At 45.2% G+C, this 17,931-nt stretch overlaps 3 non-coding genes across 3 annotated transcripts; all 3 read right to left on the bottom strand.

Moving 5' to 3' along the window:
- Positions 1-414: 414 nt before the first annotated feature.
- On the bottom strand, positions 415-486 carry trnam-cau (transfer RNA methionine (anticodon CAU)). The gene has a single exon. It is a non-coding gene; the product is annotated as a tRNA-Met (tRNA).
- A 1,379-nt stretch (positions 487-1,865) lies between these two features.
- On the bottom strand, positions 1,866-1,939 carry trnan-guu (transfer RNA asparagine (anticodon GUU)). The gene has a single exon. It is a non-coding gene; the product is annotated as a tRNA-Asn (tRNA).
- A 2,461-nt stretch (positions 1,940-4,400) lies between these two features.
- On the bottom strand, positions 4,401-4,472 carry trnae-uuc (transfer RNA glutamic acid (anticodon UUC)). Its single transcript has one exon. It is a non-coding gene; the product is annotated as a tRNA-Glu (tRNA).
- Positions 4,473-17,931: the final 13,459 nt, after the last annotated feature.

Genomic DNA, 17,931 nt, shown 5'->3' with positions numbered 1-17,931 from the left:
CAGACAGAAGCCGTTCAGCCCATCGAGTCCACGGCGACTGTCTGTCACTTGTCTCTCTCTCTGAGGTCATTCACAATCGGTGGTATCCGTCCTAATAGTAGGGGACTATGTCTGAGTCGTGATGCGGTTTCTGACATGCTTGTCATTCTCGTCTGAACCAGGGTGGCGAATTACTGCAAGGAATGGACGAAACCACAAGGCATGTGTTTCAACTTTACCAGCTGATTGGCATCGCAGAGAACTGGGTTTGCGATTCGATTCAGAGGAAACCGACGAAGACCAAAAGACCACTAAAACCACGCCACTTGATTTGAGTGGATCTGGCGAGTGCATCGATATGCTACTTTTGGACATTCGGTAAGTAGATGCAAAGGCAGCTTGCAGAAGAGAGCAGCTCGAGGTGACATGGAACAATAGCAGAAGATGGTCTCGATCCATCGACCTCTGGGTTATGGGCCCAGCACGCTACCGCTGCGCCACTCTGCTGCCGCATGCGGCGCCCCTTCCACAGAACACTTCAGGTTTTCGTCTGGCACGCGGCAGGCACGTTCGAGCCTGATGTCAAAGACCTCCACTGCTGTCGTGTAATATGCTGTTTCGCGGACGTATGGAGGCTGTGTAAATATAAACTTATTTCTAAATTCCCACATTCTGTTGGTCGAACTGTGATTTCACACTGAATCACAACATGTGTCACAGCGCAGACGGAGGCCATGCGGCCCACCTTCGCTCTGCTGGTTCTACACTGAGGTAAACGTGTGTCTCTATTCGTTTCATTCTCTCGCCTTCTCAGCGTCAATCTGCACATCTGAACGTGACCACCGAATTCCCTTTTGTGTCCATTGAATCTTCCTCTTTGTCAGTGTCAGACAGGGACTTACTGACCCTAACCAGTCCCTGTACGAAAACGTTCTTCCTCATGTCACTTTTACTTCTTTTCATTGTGACTTTAAAATTCTGCCGAATTTTTGAGGTAGAGGTAAACAGCCAAAGATAATCACCGTCACTGCTTCCCTTCCATCGACTCATCTTTGTGAAGCAGTATCTTTCACTGGCAAATAAAACACCTTTGTCCTCAGGTGCCTGCTTCATTTCGATCACGACTTCACGCCCCTCACTGTTCTCGTCTCATTTCCAAACACTTGGCTCATATCCTCAAAAGCAGCTCTGTGGGTTGCAGATTCCCGATCAGTCCCAATGTGATTGAAATATTTCAACCCCTCCACTGATTTGCATCTTTAAAAAAGCCGTGGAGCAATCTCCCTTTCTTTTTGACGACTGTTCTCAACTGTAGTCGGCAGGGTTCACACCTGCGTGGGGAACCCGCAATGGATTTCATATCCATCGCATTCACCACTCGGCCCACCAATACAGAACCACACTGACAGCTTCATTTCCCAGGTCTCTCTGCCTGTGGAGCTGAGAAAGAGTGAATCATTGCAGAGTTTGTTTGAATCCAATCACTTCACAGGTTTCGAAAGGGTTAAATATCTGCAAATGGCGAGTCTGGGTGTTTCATCCCGAAAGATGAAATGGACGTTCAGTTAAAAAGAAATACAGAAATTGCAGGAGCAACTCAGCAGGTCAGGCAGCATTTGTAGAAAGAGAATCAGAGACAACATTTGAGAATTTTTTTTTCCTCATCCAAGTACAGCCAAACCTACTGAGTTTCTCCAGCAGTTTCGCTTTCTGTCTCGGACTGTAAGCATCCGCAGTCCTTTACGTTAGAACTTCAATCAATTCAGAAACCCATTTGTGCTTCCTCAGTGGAAAAGATTTCCGTTTGGGAAACATTTTCCTGACACCATTAAAAACGTGCATCTTTGGAGCCAAGAAAGCGGTTGGAGCGTGAACAACAAACGCTCCGTCTCTGGGTGGTCTCGAACCACCAGCCTTCCGGTTAACAGCCGAACGCGCTGACCAATTGCGCCACAGAGACAGGTCTGAGCATCAGGAGCACAGTCTCGTTGATGAAGCTACTATTCAATTCATAATTCAACCTGCCCCGCCCAGAATTAGCATTGTTTTCTATCAGTTCAAACACGGCGAATACTGCAGAAAGCCACCGGGTCGAGCTGCATCTGTGGAAAGGTAAACAGAGCCGATGTTTTGAGTGTGTTACGGTTTTTGTTCAGAACTCAGTGTTTTGCCTCTTCCCGAAGTTGGTCCAGGTCTGTGTCTCAATTGGCAAACACATGGCAAGTGCAGTGCCGCAATGTGAAGTTATCGCCTTGGCTGTTTAAAAAAAAGCAGTGCATTGTTTAAATGGTGATATATTGGAATGTGGAGAAAGTGAGGACTAGAGGTGAAAGTCGAAAAATGTGGCACTGGAAAAGCAGAACAGGTCAGGCAGCATCTGAGGAGCAGGACAGTGAACGTTTCGGACACAAGCCCTTCATCAGGAATGATGTATGGATGTACAAAGGGGTGTCAGAGTCCCTCCACACCAGTCAATGCCAGTTGTCGGGCAGATGCAGCAGGCAATGAGCGAGGCAAGTGGTATATTACGAAGAGGAATTCAGTTCAGAAGTGGGGTCATTAAACATATTCAAGGCTAAATTCATCTGAGTTTTGAACAACAAAGAAGTGGATGGTTATGGGGTGGAGGTAAGAAAATGGTTTTAAGACCAGTACAGGTCGGTCACAGAGTATGACAGCACTGAACAGACCCTTCATCCAACTCTTCCATGCTGAGTATGTTCTCAAACTAAACTCGTCCCACCCACCAGTGTTTGGCCCATAAACCTTCGAACCTTTCATATTCATGTACTTATCCAAATGTCTTTTAAACGTTGTAACTGTACGTGTATAAAATCATGAGGGGTATGGATAGGATAAATAGACAAAGTCTTTTCCCAGGGGTGGGGGAGTCCAGAAGGAGAGGGGATGGGTTTAGCATTAGAGGGGAAAGATACAAAAGAGATCTAAGGGGCAACGTTTTCACGCAGAGGATTGTACGTTTATTGAATGAACTGCCAGAGGAAGTGGTGAAGTCTAGTACGATTGCAACATTTAAAAGGCATTTGGTTAGGTATATGAATAGGAAGGGTTTGGAGGGATATGGGGCCGTGTGCTGTCAGGTGGGACGAGACTGGGTTGGGATAGTTGGTCGGCATGGACAAGTTGGACCAAACAGTCTGTTTCTGTGCTGTACATCTCTATGACTCTATGACTTCTTCTGGACATTCATTCTGCACTCAGACCACTCTCTTAAAAAACGATCTTTGTCCTGTCTTTATAAAATCTTTCTCTACTCACCTCAAAATATTTGCTCCCTGATCCTGAAACCCCCAGCTGGGGGAAAGGACACCTGCTGTTCACCTCATCCGTATCCCTCATGATTTTATAATCCTCTATATGCAATGTGTAGTGGCTCATTGAAATAATGTCCTGATGCAGCTTCGTTTGTGGGTGTTGGGATGATTGCTTCTGTGGTTAAGCACTTGGTTTGCGTGTGTTGTTTTTCTGTAGACGCTAGTGTGAAGTTCCCTATTGACTGTTCGCTCTACTGTGACATCTAAGAATGGCGCTTTGTTGTTGTTCTCCTCCTTTTCAAACCAGGAGCCCCCCTCAGGCCATAGTCTCACTACTTGGAACACCAATATACAGACTAGTCAAAGGCCTCCACTGAAGACTAAAACACCAAGTCGAAGATTCACGCCACTCCATTTATTCCATCCAAGAATTCCTGAACACCAAAGACACTAAGTTAGAAGAGGATGGAATAATGATGTCCTTTGACATAACAGCCCTGTTCACATACATTAACATCAACGTGGCCAAAGAAAACTGGAGACACTACTCGAAGAACCAAAGACACAAACACAGCACCAACTTCATCAGCAAAGATAGCACTATCCAGCTCGTGGAACTGTGCCTTACCACCCACTTCATATTCAGTAACAAACCCAACAAACAAATCAACGTAACACCCATGAAACCACCAGTATCAGGATTCCGAGCAGAAGCAATAATGCAGAGTCTCAAACCAACAGCCCTTCCAACGATCCAAACCAAACTTTGTTGTCCGCCACAGTGATGACACTTTTGTCATCAAAAAATGAATCAAATTAGAGGAAACCTACAACACCATCAACAATATCCTTACTGGCATCAAATTCACAAAAGAGGAGAACAACAACAAAGTGCGATTTCTAGATGTCACAGTAGAGCGAACAGTCAATGGTAAATTCAAAACAGCGTTTACAGGAAAACAACACACACGAACCAAGTACTTAGCTACAGAAGCAATGATCCCTACACATACAAACAAGCCTGAATCAGGACACTATTTCAACGAGGCAATACACACTGCAGGAGCCAGTAACGACGAAGACCAATAAGGAACTCGACAGCGCATTTAAGGAGAATTTGTTGGCAAAAGATCCACTGGGAAATACTTCCCTGACCGGGAATCGAACCCGGGCCGCAGCGGTGAAAGCGCCGAATCCTAACCACTAGACCACCAGGGAGACAGGAGCGCGTCATCACAGCTCTAATGTAAATTGCTTCCCTGCCCGGAAATCGAACCTGGGCCACGATCGTGAGAAGGCTTCCACCAATGTCATTGCTTGTATCCATTGCTCTCGATGCGGTCTCCTCTACATCGGGGAGACTGGAGACTCCTCGCAGAGTCAAGTCACAGCGCTTGAGGGAACATCTCCAGGACACCCGCACCAATCAACCCCATCACCCTCTGGCCCAACATTTCAACCCCCCCTCCCACTCTGCCAAGAACATGCAGGTCCTGGGCCTCCTCCATCGCCGCTCACTCCCCACCCGATGCCTGAAGGAAGAACGCCCCACCTTTCGCCTCGGATAAATTCAACCCCAGGACATCAATGTGGACTTCACCAGTTTCCTCATTTCCCCTCCCCCCACCTTACCTCAGTTCCAACCTTCCAGCTCAGCGCTGTCCTCATGACCTGTCCTACCTGCCAATCTCCCTTCTCAACTGTTCGCTCCACCCTCCTCTCTGACCTGTCACCTCCATCCCCACCCCCATTCACCTATTGTACTCTTTGCTACCTTCGGCCCAGCACCCCCCAATTTATCTCGCCATCCCTGGAAGCGTCCTGCCTCTATTCCTGATGAAGGGCTTAAGCCCGAAATGTCGAATTTCCTGCTCCTCGGAAGCTGTCTGAACTGCTGTGCCTTTCCAGTACCACTCTGATCTGAACTCTGGTTTCCAGCATCTGCAGTCCTCACTTTTGCCTACCCAATAAACCCAGTGTGACGATTTCACATCAACAAACTGACACTAGCAGACACAACGTCTGCAGAAACCCTAGCCACATTACTTTACATTAAAGACATCTGTGAAATGATTTCCAGATAACTCAACCCTCTCAGCATTAAACAACGGCTAGTGAACCTTAAATACCCGATACAAACAACCCGCAAACGAATGTTATTTACAAAATACCATACAAGGAAATACATGAACTCTGCCGCACAGTTCTCTGTGGCAAGAAATGCTGGGATGAGATAAGGAAGATTTTTTCAGCCAAAACGAATCGGCACTAACTGGACAGCCATTTAAAATCAACGCTGTCAGGCCAGGATGGAAGACCGGAAGGGATAATCAGTTTTCTTATTTCCTGAAGATTTACAAAGCTGAGACTGGGTTTTGGTGTTTGTTCCCTTTCCACTCCCAGAAGCCGCAGTGGTTGGGGCGGTGAGTTGGGGAAAGTGAAATGTGCCCGTGAGCAGCGTGTGGGGCTCTTTCAGCTTCCCCTCCTCTGACAGCGCTGTGACGTGCCTTTGATGTTCTCAGGGACATTTATTGACGCGAGGCAGTGAAAAGATTCCCATTCCCGCAGATCGGGAATTCAAACCGTATGCCGGCTTCAGGACAATGAGAAAGATTAATTGGGGTGTGTGAAGAAGCTGTGAGCTGCATTTCAAACAGGTAGGTGGAGTCAGATGCGTCATCCATTGCGCCCCGGCCCTGTGCGGACCTGACGCCGCCAGGTTGCAGAGTTCTGACGTTAACACGGACATGCGCAGCAATGGGAACATTCACAAGAGGAACAGCCAAAGATAATCACCGTCACTGCTTCCCTTCCATAGTCCCAACTTTGTGAAGCAGTATCTTTCATTGGGAAATAAAACACCTTCGGCCTCAGGTGCCTGCTTCATTTCGACCACGACTTCACGCCCCTCACTGTTCTAGTCTCATTTCCAAACTCTTGGCTCATATCCTCAAAAGCAGCTCTGTGGATATCTGCTTGTCCCACCCTGACAGGCAGTGGGTTGCAGATTCCCGACCAGTCACAACGTGATTGAAATATTCCAACTCCTCCACTGATTTGCATCTTTAAAAAAGCCGTGGAGCAATCTCCCTTTCTTTTTGACGACAGTTCTCAACTGTAGTCGGCAGGGTTCACACCTGCGTGGGGAAACCGCAATGGATTTCATGTCCATCGCATTCGCTATTAGGCCCACCAATACAGAACCACTGTCGAAAGAGAATCAGAGACAACATTTCAGAACTTTTTTTTTTTCCTCATCCAGGTACAGCCAAACCTACTGAGTTGCTCCAGCAGTTTCGCTTTCTGTCTCGGACTGTCAGCATCCGCAGTCCTTTACGTTAGAAATTCAATCAATTCAGAAATCCCTTTGTGCTTCCTCAGTGGAAAAGATTTCCGTTTGGGAAACATTTTCCTGACACCATTAAAAACACGCATCTTTGCAGCCTAGAAACGAGAACAACAAACGCTCCGTCCCGGTGTGGCCTCAAACCACCAACCTCCCGGTTAATAGCCGAACGCACTGACCAGTTGCGCCATAGAGACAGGCTCGGACCGGCACGCACAGTCTCGTTGAGGAAGCTACTATGCAATTCATCATTCAACCTGCCCCGCCCAGAATTACCATTGTCAAAGCACTGATAACATGGTCGTCTGGTGTCAGCTCGAATTTCAGGTCCTGATTTCTCTGTCCTTTGGTCTCCCTGTTCAAACAGAGTTAAATGTTGTCTGTTCTCAGCTCTGCTCGATTTCTGCTGAATCTTTGACCCCCTTTTAAACCTTCTGGAGCAATGAAATATTCTGAGCCTCCTGGAAATGACAACTTATCTATACCTCTCCTGATTTTAAAAATCTCGATGAAGTTATCTGTCAACTTGCTAGGCTTCGTTGGAAAAATGTCCCAGCTTCTTCTTAACTCAAACCCTCCATTCCCAGCAGCACACTGGTAAAGGAGGGAATAGGGATTTGTAGCAAATCACATAAATGTACTGTCTGAAAAAAATCTGGCTGTGTTCTTGCCTGAGATATTGAGAGTCCCTCGTGTAAGTAATTACGAATGCAATTATTTTGGTCACAGAATTGAACAATCATTTTGCAAAAAAGGGGTCTACTCTGGTAAGGAGGTAGTGGTCACTTCTAGGGTAAGTGAACAGTTTGTAGATCAGGGAGATGAAGTTCCAGACACTTGGGAAAGGCAAGAAATGACTGCGATAAATAAGACAAAGAACTGTGGATGCTGGAAATCTGAAACAAAAACTGAGAACACTGGAAAAACTCAGCAGGACTGGAAGCATATGTGGAGAAAAAGCAGAGATAAGGTTTCCAGTCCAACAACTCCTCTTCAGGATTCTGAAATAGTTTGTGAGAACCTCTTAAGACTACTGCTCCGCTTTAAGACCATAATACACAGGAGCAGGATGAGGCCATTTGGCCCATCGAGTCTACTCCACCAGTCGATCATGGCTGATATATTTCTCCATCCCATTCTGCTGCCTTCTCCTCATAACCCTTGACCCCTTACTAATCAAGAACCTATCTCTGTCTTAAATGCCCTCAATGACTTGGCATCCTCAACCCTTCTCCTAGTGGAAACATCATCTCCACATCCACACTATCCGGTCATAGAGTAGCACAGCGCTGCCTGACCCACTGTGATCTTCAGCATTTGTTGTTTTCTGGAAGGATTCCAGCATCTACAACAATGCGTTTCTAAATTTTGTACCCAAGTGGTTAGCTCTCCCTGGATCGCGTGAGATTTAACCTTACTCAACAATCCACTGTGTGGTACAATTAACAAAGTTCACAGTCCCCACCTCTTTTTGCATACGTAGTTTGCACGATGGATCAGTGGTGAGCACTGCTGCCTCATAGCACCAAGGACACGCGTTCGATTCCAGCCTTGGGGCGACTGTCTGTGCGGAGTCGCCCGCACATGAGCGTTTGCACATTCTCCCTGCCATGTCTGCGTGGGTTTCCTCCGGCTGCTTTGGTTTCCTCCCAAAGTCTAACGATGCGCGGTTTCGGGAGAAGTGACCATACTAAATGGGCCCAGAGTGTGCAGTAAGTGTAGTGTAATGGGATAGGTGAAATTGTATGCATGGGTTACACTTTGGATGGTCTGTGTGGACTTGTTGGGCTGATGGCGTGTTTCCACATTGTAGGAATTCTACGTGGCATTCCCCCAACTCCAGAGTCTCAGCACTCTTGGCTTTTCCCATGGACAGTGTTGGGGAGGGAAACATTGTTTTACACGGGAGGAAGGTTCAGCGAGTGTGAAGCTAAAAGTACAGTGCATCGCTTGAGCTGTGCATCGCTTGAGCTGTTTACCCCGGTATACCAGAGGCTGAGGGGTGACCTTACGGACGTTTATAGAATCATGCAAGGCATGGATAGGTTAAATAGACAAGGTCATTTCCCAGGGATTAGAGAAGTCCAGAACAGGAGGGTAGTATGTTTGGCGTGAGAGAGGCAAGTGTAAGGCATGATCTGCCGGAGGAAGTAGTGGATGTAGGTCCAATTATAACATTTAAAAGGCGTCTGGATGGATATATGAATAGGAAGAGTTCAGAGGGATATGGGCCAAGTGCTGGTAAATGAGACCAGATTAATTTAGGTTATCTGGTCGGCACGGATAGTTGAATCGAAGGACCAGTTTTTGTGTTGTGTATCTCTATGACTCTGGCTTGCCCATAATGTTTGCCATGCCTGTATGTTCAGTTTCTGTCTGGTGTCGGTGCCAATGCCTTGATGTCTCATTTCCTCCACCTCCCCAGATGTTAACCATTCCGTGTCTGGTTGTTTCTCAAGAAGCTGCATTGAAGGTTCATCCTGAATTGGTACGTTTTTTGCTTCCCAAAATCAGACTTACTCACTGCTTCATATCGTGAAAGATACTAACTTTCAGGTGGAGGGATCCAAAATTCAGAGGTGTCTGTCTTGATGTTTTCACTTTTCGGTCTCTGTAAGATCCTGAATCAGTACCATCGGGAGAATTAGCTTGAGCGGGGTGAGAATAGAGGGGTGAGAGGGGGTGGGATGGTGCTTTCAATTTTGTGGAAAAAGAAAAGAGTGTTCTGCAGAAAGTAGAATTGCTTGTTTGGAATTTCTAACCTGGACTGACAGTGATGATTTTTGTAATCTCTTTTTACAGATTATTTGAAGATCTGAAGACGGAAGTTTCCATATCAATAGATGAAGGGCTTTGCCTGAAACATTGACTCTGCTGCTCCTCAGATGCTGCCTGATCTGCTATGATTTTCCAGCATTGCACTTTGACTCTGACTCTCCAGCATTTGCAGTCCTCAATTTCACGTCAATGTCTGACAGTCACTGAATCCATCGGGACTATAACAATTTTCGACCATGATTCTGTGAGAAGAAACCAAGCTTTTTGGTTCCTGTTTCAGTACTTTTTCAACATCAGTGAGACTGGAAGAGAGACACTACTGTTGCAGCACTCTGACTGTGGAGCCAGTAAATGTTATACAGACTGGGAGGAGGAATTCATGGCAGAGAGGTGCTGTACACGCGTTTGTGTGCAGGTGAAGCTTCGGTCATGGAGAAACCTAAGGAATCCCGTCCCGTGGAGAAACCGTGGAAGTGTGGCGACTGTGGGTAAAGCTTTCGTTTCCCATCTGACCTGGAGACTCATGGGCGCAATCACACCGGGGAGAGACTGTTCACCTGCTCTGAGTGCGGAAAGGGCTTCAGCAATTCCACCCGCCTGAATTGTTACTTTTTTGCTTCCCAAAATCAGACTTACTCACTCCTAGATGTCGTGAAAGATACTAACTTTCAGGTGGAGGTATCCATAATTCAGAGGTGTCTGTCTTGATGTTTTCACTTGATGAGCCATCAGCGGGTCCACATTAGGAAGAGGCCCTTCAGCTGCCCTGAGTGCGGGAAGACCTTCAGCAATTCCTCTGCCCTGCTGAGGCACCAGCGGGTCCACACCGGGGAGAACCCGTTCTACTGCCTCAAGTGTGAGAAGCGCTTTACCCAGGCATCCCACCTTCGGATCCATACGGGGGAGAGGCCATTCCCCTGCCCAGAGTGCGGGAAGGCCTTCAGCAATTCCTCCCACGTGCTGAGGCACCAGCGGGTCCACACTGGGGAGAGGCCATTCACCTGCCCCGAGTGCAGGCGGAGGTTCTCATCATTCTGCACCTTGCAGAAGCACCAGCGGGCACACCAGTGCTCCCAACAATCTGATTCTGCTGGTGAAACTGCTGTGGATCACTGCGAGGACTGAACCCCTGCCCATTCTGACAGTGCTTATAGTGGGAGAGTCGGTCGGATTTTTTTGTTTTATGCCGTCGTGCTCCCCCACCCCCGCAACTTTGCTTCCAGTGGGCGCTGCTGCTCGTTGAGACCAGGAGCTGTTTTCTCTAGTGTTTTCTGTCCAGTTAAAGAATTATTGCCTCTGTCTGGGAACGGGCTCCAGTCTGTAAGAAATAGCTGAATACTTCAGGGTGTCCATTCACATTCAGCAGTGACATTGAAATTAAATTTACAGTTATGTGCCTGTGAACAACTCATCATCGAAGGATTCCCCAACGGCTTGGCAATCCATTGTTGGGAACTGTTTGCTTGAATTGATAATTTTAAAAATTCTCTTCCTTAATTTACCCCTTAATTTTGTGTCTATGGGATGGTGGAGGACTTGATCATAAGGCTTAAATCATTGCTATTAACTGGATTATCTTGTTTCACCTTGCCCTAGTAAATTTGCGGTATTCATAATTGTTTGTTCTTGTTTAAATTATAATTCTGGTGTGCAAGATCTGTTCATCAAGTGTGGTCCTCTTGATGAAACTGCTGTGGGTCACTCCCAGGACTGAGCCCCTGTGCATTCTGACAGTGTGTGTGCAGTGTGAGAGTCAGTGGGCTTTTTTGTTTTATGCCCTTGCCCCACCCTGCCCCGCCGCCCACTTTGCCTCCATTGGGCGTTGCTGCTTGTTGAGCCCAGGAGCTGTTCTCTCTAGATTCTACTGTCCAGTTAAAGAATTGTTGGCTCTTTCTGAGAATGAGTCCCAGCCTGAAAGAAATGGCTGAATACTTTGGGGTGTCTATTCACATTCAGCAGTGACTTTTAAATTAGATTTACAGTTACGTGTCTGTGAAAAACTCATAGTCCAAGTATTGCACAAAGGCTTGGCAATACATTGTTGGAAACTGTTTGTTTGAATTGGTAAGTTTTAAAAATAAATTCTTTCTTAATTTGCCGCTTAAATTTCTGTCTCTGAGATGAATGGGGACTTGATCAAAGAGTTAAAATCATTGCTATTAATTAGATTATCTACTTAACTTTGCCCTAGAAAAGTTGCCGTATTTATAATTGTTGGTTTTTGTTTAAATTATAACGTTGATGGTTCAAGATCTGTTCTTCATCAAGTCTGGTTTGGAACAGTTGAGAAATTGAGGGACATTGCATGTTTTAATTTCACTGTGTTGTGAATCTGGTGAGAGTGACATTCATTTGTATTGGGTTGCTTACCATTAGTTGTAATGTCTTTCACCCCAACTATTCACTATGGTAGTGAGTTCCACAGTCTCACCACACTCGGAGGTTTTTCATGAAATCCTTAGTACAGAATTGGAAGGGAAAATGTTGACGAGGGCAGAATATAGGGTCTTAACTGCAAAAGCCAGGAAGTCATTCGACAAAGTAAAACCATGACAATGTAGGGACAAATAAGGAACTTTGACAGCAATGAAGAGGTCACACGTCAGAGTTCAAGATAATGGTCGTGACAAAAAGAAAAAGTACCCTGCTGATATTGGATATTGTAATTAAGCAAGTTTCGAGATGCTGCAGTTGGTTGAATATAATGACGTAAGAGATGAAATAACCAAAACCACGAATGTAATTTGATGTCGGTAACCATAAAGCAAGTGTATACTATCGATTGATAGAGGTCAATTGCGTGCAAGTAGGCCATTCAGCCCATCGAGTCAACATTGACTGACCGTCCCACCCAGACCCAGTTCGTTACCCTATCTCTGTAACCCTGCATCTCCCATGGTCAATCTACCCTCACCTGCACATCCTTTGGATTGTGGGAGGAGGCCAGAGCACCAGAGGAAACCCACGCAGACACAAGGGGAGAAGTGCAAACTCCACACATACAGTTGGCCCGAGGGTGGGATCAAACCGAGGTCACTGATGCTGTGAGGCAGCAGTGCTAACCACCGTGCCACTACCACATGCTGCTCTCTAAAGAAATGAATTTCAAAGACTCGGGAACACTTGAGAGAAAAACAAAACTCTCCTATATTAAATGAGAGGCTGGTCTCTGGCTAGAATGAGTGGACATTACATTTACATAAAGTCCTCTCCAGATGTTATACAGCTTCATCAGATCATCTGTTTCTTCTAAACTCAAACTGATACAAGCCCAGCCTGACATCCTCTTGTCCCCGATTATAAGTTGAGTAAATCAGCGACCCTCGATCTGACTGGCATGACACAGGATGCCCCCAATCCAAGTTGACCTTAATTGTCTAACCTCTTGACGCCACCATGTGGTCAGCCGCAACTCAGCCCTGAACGAGAGCAGAGGAACTGAATAGACAGCAGTGAGGTGGACATTGTATTCCCAGAGAATATTGTGCAAGTGAGAAAGTTGTTCAGCTCACATTCGGATCATTGCAGGGACCATGTCTCCTGTCATTTAAATATCATAGATCCCAATAACAGTCTACTTTTGTTGTACATTGTGTGTGTTTTACCTGATTTTCTGTTGCTGTCATTCCCATTAGGGTGTGTGAATTCAGTACCAGATAATAGGCTCAGTTCTGAATTTTCCGTGAGGATTGGTGTAGAACGTACTAAGTGTCAGTCATAATGGAAGAAGCTGTACTGTTTATTTAACCCTTTGCTGTCATTGTCCAGGGACTGAATGAATGGGGAAGTGTAGAGGGAGTTTTACTCTGTATCTAACCCAATGCTCTCTCTGTCTTGACAGTGTTTGTTGGGGACAGTGTTGAGGTAGCTTCACTTTCAATTTAAGACGAGAGGAAGCTTTATTCTGATTGTAATCCCATGCTGTCCTTTTCCTGGGAGTGTGAGATGGCATCTGTAATTGAAGTGAATGCAGACTTGCTGTGGGAGTGGAGGGTACTTCTACCTGAGCACACCCATTTTTGAGATTGCTGTGCTGATCAAGACACTCTCAGACACCTTCATTCACTTTTCCAACCAACCACAGGGTGGTTAAGGATGGTATAAATGCAAGCATTGCCAGCGATGCCCACACACCATGCATGAATAAATACTTTTTGTTTAAAAGTTACATTCACGTTCCAAACCCTCTAATGTATGATTACTTACATGGAAAATTCCTGTCAGTTTGGAATATTTTTTTAAAACATAGGAATTGGTCAACCATGTAGAAATATAACAAGAACAACAAATGGAGAAGTTAACAGGTAATGAGCAGGACCAGAATGCTGAGTCAGTCTGACCTCCATGGCTGAGAGAGTTCTCCCAGATGTTGAAGTTACATCAGTGCCTTTTACTCTTGCAGCTTCCCCAAAAGTTTGTCCCCGATGTAAGATCATTCAATGACCCGAAGAACTAACTGTTTTTATCTCCATAGCTGCTGCCAGACTTGCTGAGTAATTCCAGCCCTTCTGCTTTATTCTTTTATCGGATTTAAGCTTCCCTAAGTCAGTGAAATAAAGAACTGCAATGCTGGAGATCTGAAACACAAAAATGCACCAATTGCTGGAGAAACTCAAAAGGACTGGAAGCACAAGAGAGAGAAGCAGAGTTAGCATTTCAAGTGCTGTGACCCTTCTTCACAACTGTTCTGGACGCATGCCAGGATATTGACTCTGTTTCTTTCTCTCTCTCTCCACCGGTGTTGCCAGACTGGCTGCGTTTCTCCAGCAATTTCTGTTCTGACACTTTAACAAGGTTGATGTTTGTTATCCATCCTTAAGTGCAAGGTGTCTTGCTTATGCCAATTCAGAGGGCAATTTAAGATTCAACCACATTGCTGTGTGTCTGGAGTCACATGTAAGCCAGACCAGGTAAGCATGGTAGTTTCCCTCCTGAAAGGACATTGGTGACAATTGACGTCAGTGCCATCGATACCATACTGAGACTAATTTTGTGTTCCCCATTTATGATTCGAATTATTCGCATCTCACCTCTTGCTGTGGTGGGATTTGAACTCATGTTCCCTGGATTACTCATCCTGTGACATTATGTCCACACTGTTGTTTCCCATCCTTTGCTATTTTGTGTTTGCTCTTTATGTCTTAGTCCTCAGATGTTTGGGAAATTGAACCTGTTTAAAAGATTGCCCTAAACCTGCCCCTTTGACCAAGTCTTTGGCCACCTGTCCTAATCTGTGCTCCACTCTTGTGATTTTTAAAGGAATTCTCATTATGTTCACGTGAAGCACTTTGAGAGAGTTAACTGTACCACAGGTATTATTTGAATGCAGCTTGTATCCCTATCTTAATATCTGAAAATAGAGGGTCATATTTTAAAAGTAGAAGACAAAAATTAGGATGATTTTTTTTCTTTCTGATGGTTGTGTGTCTTCCTCAAAAGGCAGTGAATTCAAAATCTTTAAGGCAGAGGTAGACAGGTTCTTGCTAACCAAGTGGGTGACAGATTGTCGGGGATGTGGAGGAATGTAGAGCTGAGGTTGTATTCAGATCAGCCATGATCTTATTGAATGTTGCAGCAGGCTCGTAGGGCCGAGTGGCCTACTCCCGCCCTTTGTATCAAGCAGTCTGTGTCTCCCCTCTTATAGCTATGAACTGGATAATTCCTTTCCAATATTGCACCTTGCAGACAGTTAAGTGAACACCAGGTGGTCTCCTATTGGGAGCAGGCATATTGTAGCAATTGCAATATTTCTTGTGTTAATTTTGTTGCTTCTTACTCAGTATTGCTGAGAATCATCTAAATAAAAACCAAAACACTTCTATAATTATCGCACCAATGGAAGTGTTGGTTTGGATGCAACATTGTTGAATAAGCCATTCCCAGCTTTTCCAGAATTCTGTGTTTAAAGCCCTCGAGTCTGGTTTCTACCCCTGAAACAGTTCTTATCAAGGTCATATTTGACATCCTTTGTAATGGTGACAGGGATGAACATTCCCTCGTCGACCTGCGGACAGCCTCGATCAGAGTTAATGACAGTACTGACCCTCTCCAACATCGCTGTATCCTCTGGGAGGGTCTGCTTTTAGTGTCTTCCGTTCTTATTTATTTAACCGTAGCTGCTGGTGTTGGCATCTATACTGATGATATCCAACTGTGCCTGAACACCACTTCTCTCCCGACTCCTCTGTCATTCATAATTTACCAATAATTTCATCTGAATACCTGCCCAATTTCCAGCATTGGATAACCATAAACATTCCCTTAGTTAAATATTGTGAAGTGTGAAGCCATTGTTTTAGTCCCCAAGTTCGACCTGAGCACCCCCCGCCCCTCCCCCAACCCCAGTAACTCTGTTGCCATCCTTCTTGTCACATTTAAAACTAGGATCGATAGATTCGTGATCAGTCGGGGGATGAACAGTTACAGGAAAAGGGCAGGAAAGTGGATGTGGGGAATGCCAGATCAGCCACGATCCTACTGAATGGAGGAGCAGGCTCAAGAGGCTGAATGGCGTATTCCTGTTCCTATTTCTTGTGGATCCCGAGCCCTTACCTCTGATACAGGGCCCTGGCTTCAGTATGTGCCATTACTGAGAGTGCTGATGTTCCCTTGTGTAATATCAACAACTTAGCAGCTGCTGAAACCTCTTGCTCCTTTGTTACCTCTGAACACAATATGCCAATGTGTTCAGGGGAGGCGATGGCCACTTTATTGTCACCAGACCATTCACCCAGATAATGTTCACGGGACTTGGGTTCAAAACCTGCCACGGCAGATGGTGGAATCTGAATTCAATATAAATCTGGAATTAAGAGTCAAATGATGAAATCGTTGTGGTTTGTTGTAAAAACTTATCTGGTTTCCTGCTGTCCAAACCTGGTCTGATCGACATGTGATTCAGATCCACTGTCAGCTGGTTGAATCTTCACTGCACTTTCAATCAAAACCTCCAGGCGGAGGTTCACTATAACCTCCCTACTTTTGTACTCCATTTAAAGGCCAATCTCCCTTTTGCCTTCTCGATTACTCACTGAACTTGCATGAAGAGTTCATGTCATCCTTACCACCTGCATTCTAATCAACTGTATCTACTGCAGTCTTGGCAATAGTACTTATCCAAGTAATTCATATAAATATAGTAAATAATTTTGTGCCCCAGCACTGATCCCTGTGGAACGTTGCTAGTTGTAAGTTGCGATCCTGAGCATGCCCCTTATCCCTCCTGTATCATTGGTTAGCCAATCATCTATCCATACGATTAGACTGTTTCCAATATCATGTGCATATCATTGGCTCTGCCAGCAAGTCTTCCCAAACCGTCCTTGAAAAAGTGGTGGTGAGCTACCTCTTAAATTACTTCACAAATATGATGTGGTCTATAATAAAGGTTCAGGAGCGAGTTCCAGGATTTTGATCAATAACATCGAAGCAATGCGTATATGTCACAGTTGGAATGTGGTGTTCACACTTGTCTCCTCTTGCTGGTTGAAGTGATGGAGTGGAAGTTGCTCTTGAACAGCCGCCACTCATATAATCAAGCCAGACAGATCGATTGTGGCCAGAGACACTGCCATTTTGCCTTCTCATCAATCTACATTCTTTCCATCCAAATTTTAGTCACATCAAACTGCCTCGCAATGCTGTATGGCCACAGTAAACTATAATAACGTGAAGATCGCTGGGATGATTTTCTACATCCGACTGCAATATAAACACAGATCATTGTTTCCAGTTTTGGTGGAACAAACGACATCATATTGGTGGATAATTACAGTTAGTGCAAACACAGCTATCCATCGATATATATTAATTCTGATCACTTCAATGGCCAAATTTCAATTCAGAAACCAAGTGCACTCGGCTGCTTGTAACATAGACAACATGACAAAGTGGCTCATAGGAGGAGAAATGGGGCATTGAGGAGGAGTGAAATGTTTGCTTTTGGTCACCTCCACAATTGTTAGAAAAGCAGGTTGAAACGATTCTTAAAAGGTGGCTGAAGTAATAATGTGGCATAACACTTCAGACAGCGCAAAGTGGAAGATCACTTTCTAGTGGAAGAAAAAGATATTTCTTGTTTCTGAAAGAACTGGGAAACAGAAGAGGGAATGAAATCTGACTTGGGAGCTATTTCCTATTTGTTGAGAATGTTGTTTCATAACAGTCTTGGTTTAGAGCATAAGCTCTTCATCAGGAATAAAGGGTGGCCCAAGGGGGCTGAGAGGTAAATGGGAAGGAAGTGGGGCTGGATGAATGGCAGCTGGGAATGCAATAGGTAGATGGAGGTAGGGATTGATGGTAATAGGTCAGAGATGAGGGTGGAGCAAATAGGTGAGAAGGAAGGTGGACAGGTATGACAGGTTAAGAGGTTGGTGTCGAATTGGAAGGTTGGATCTGGGACAAGGTGGGGGAGAGGAAATGAGGAAACTGATGAAATCTACATTGATACCATGTGGTTGGAGGGTCCCAAGTCAGAAGGTGAGGTGTTTTTCTTACAAGCGTCGGGTAGATTGCATAAATCTTAGCCTGCCAGAGTTCTTTTCTTTAATTAAA

The sequence above is a fragment of the Chiloscyllium plagiosum genome, unplaced genomic scaffold (assembly GCF_037043375.1).
Source record: "Chiloscyllium plagiosum isolate Xiang-an unplaced genomic scaffold, Cpla_swu_hap1 HiC_scaffold_27, whole genome shotgun sequence".
NCBI lineage: Eukaryota > Metazoa > Chordata > Chondrichthyes > Orectolobiformes > Hemiscylliidae > Chiloscyllium > Chiloscyllium plagiosum.
The sequence above is the reverse complement of the archived record's forward strand: the minus strand, read 5'-3'. Positions and strand labels throughout refer to the sequence as shown.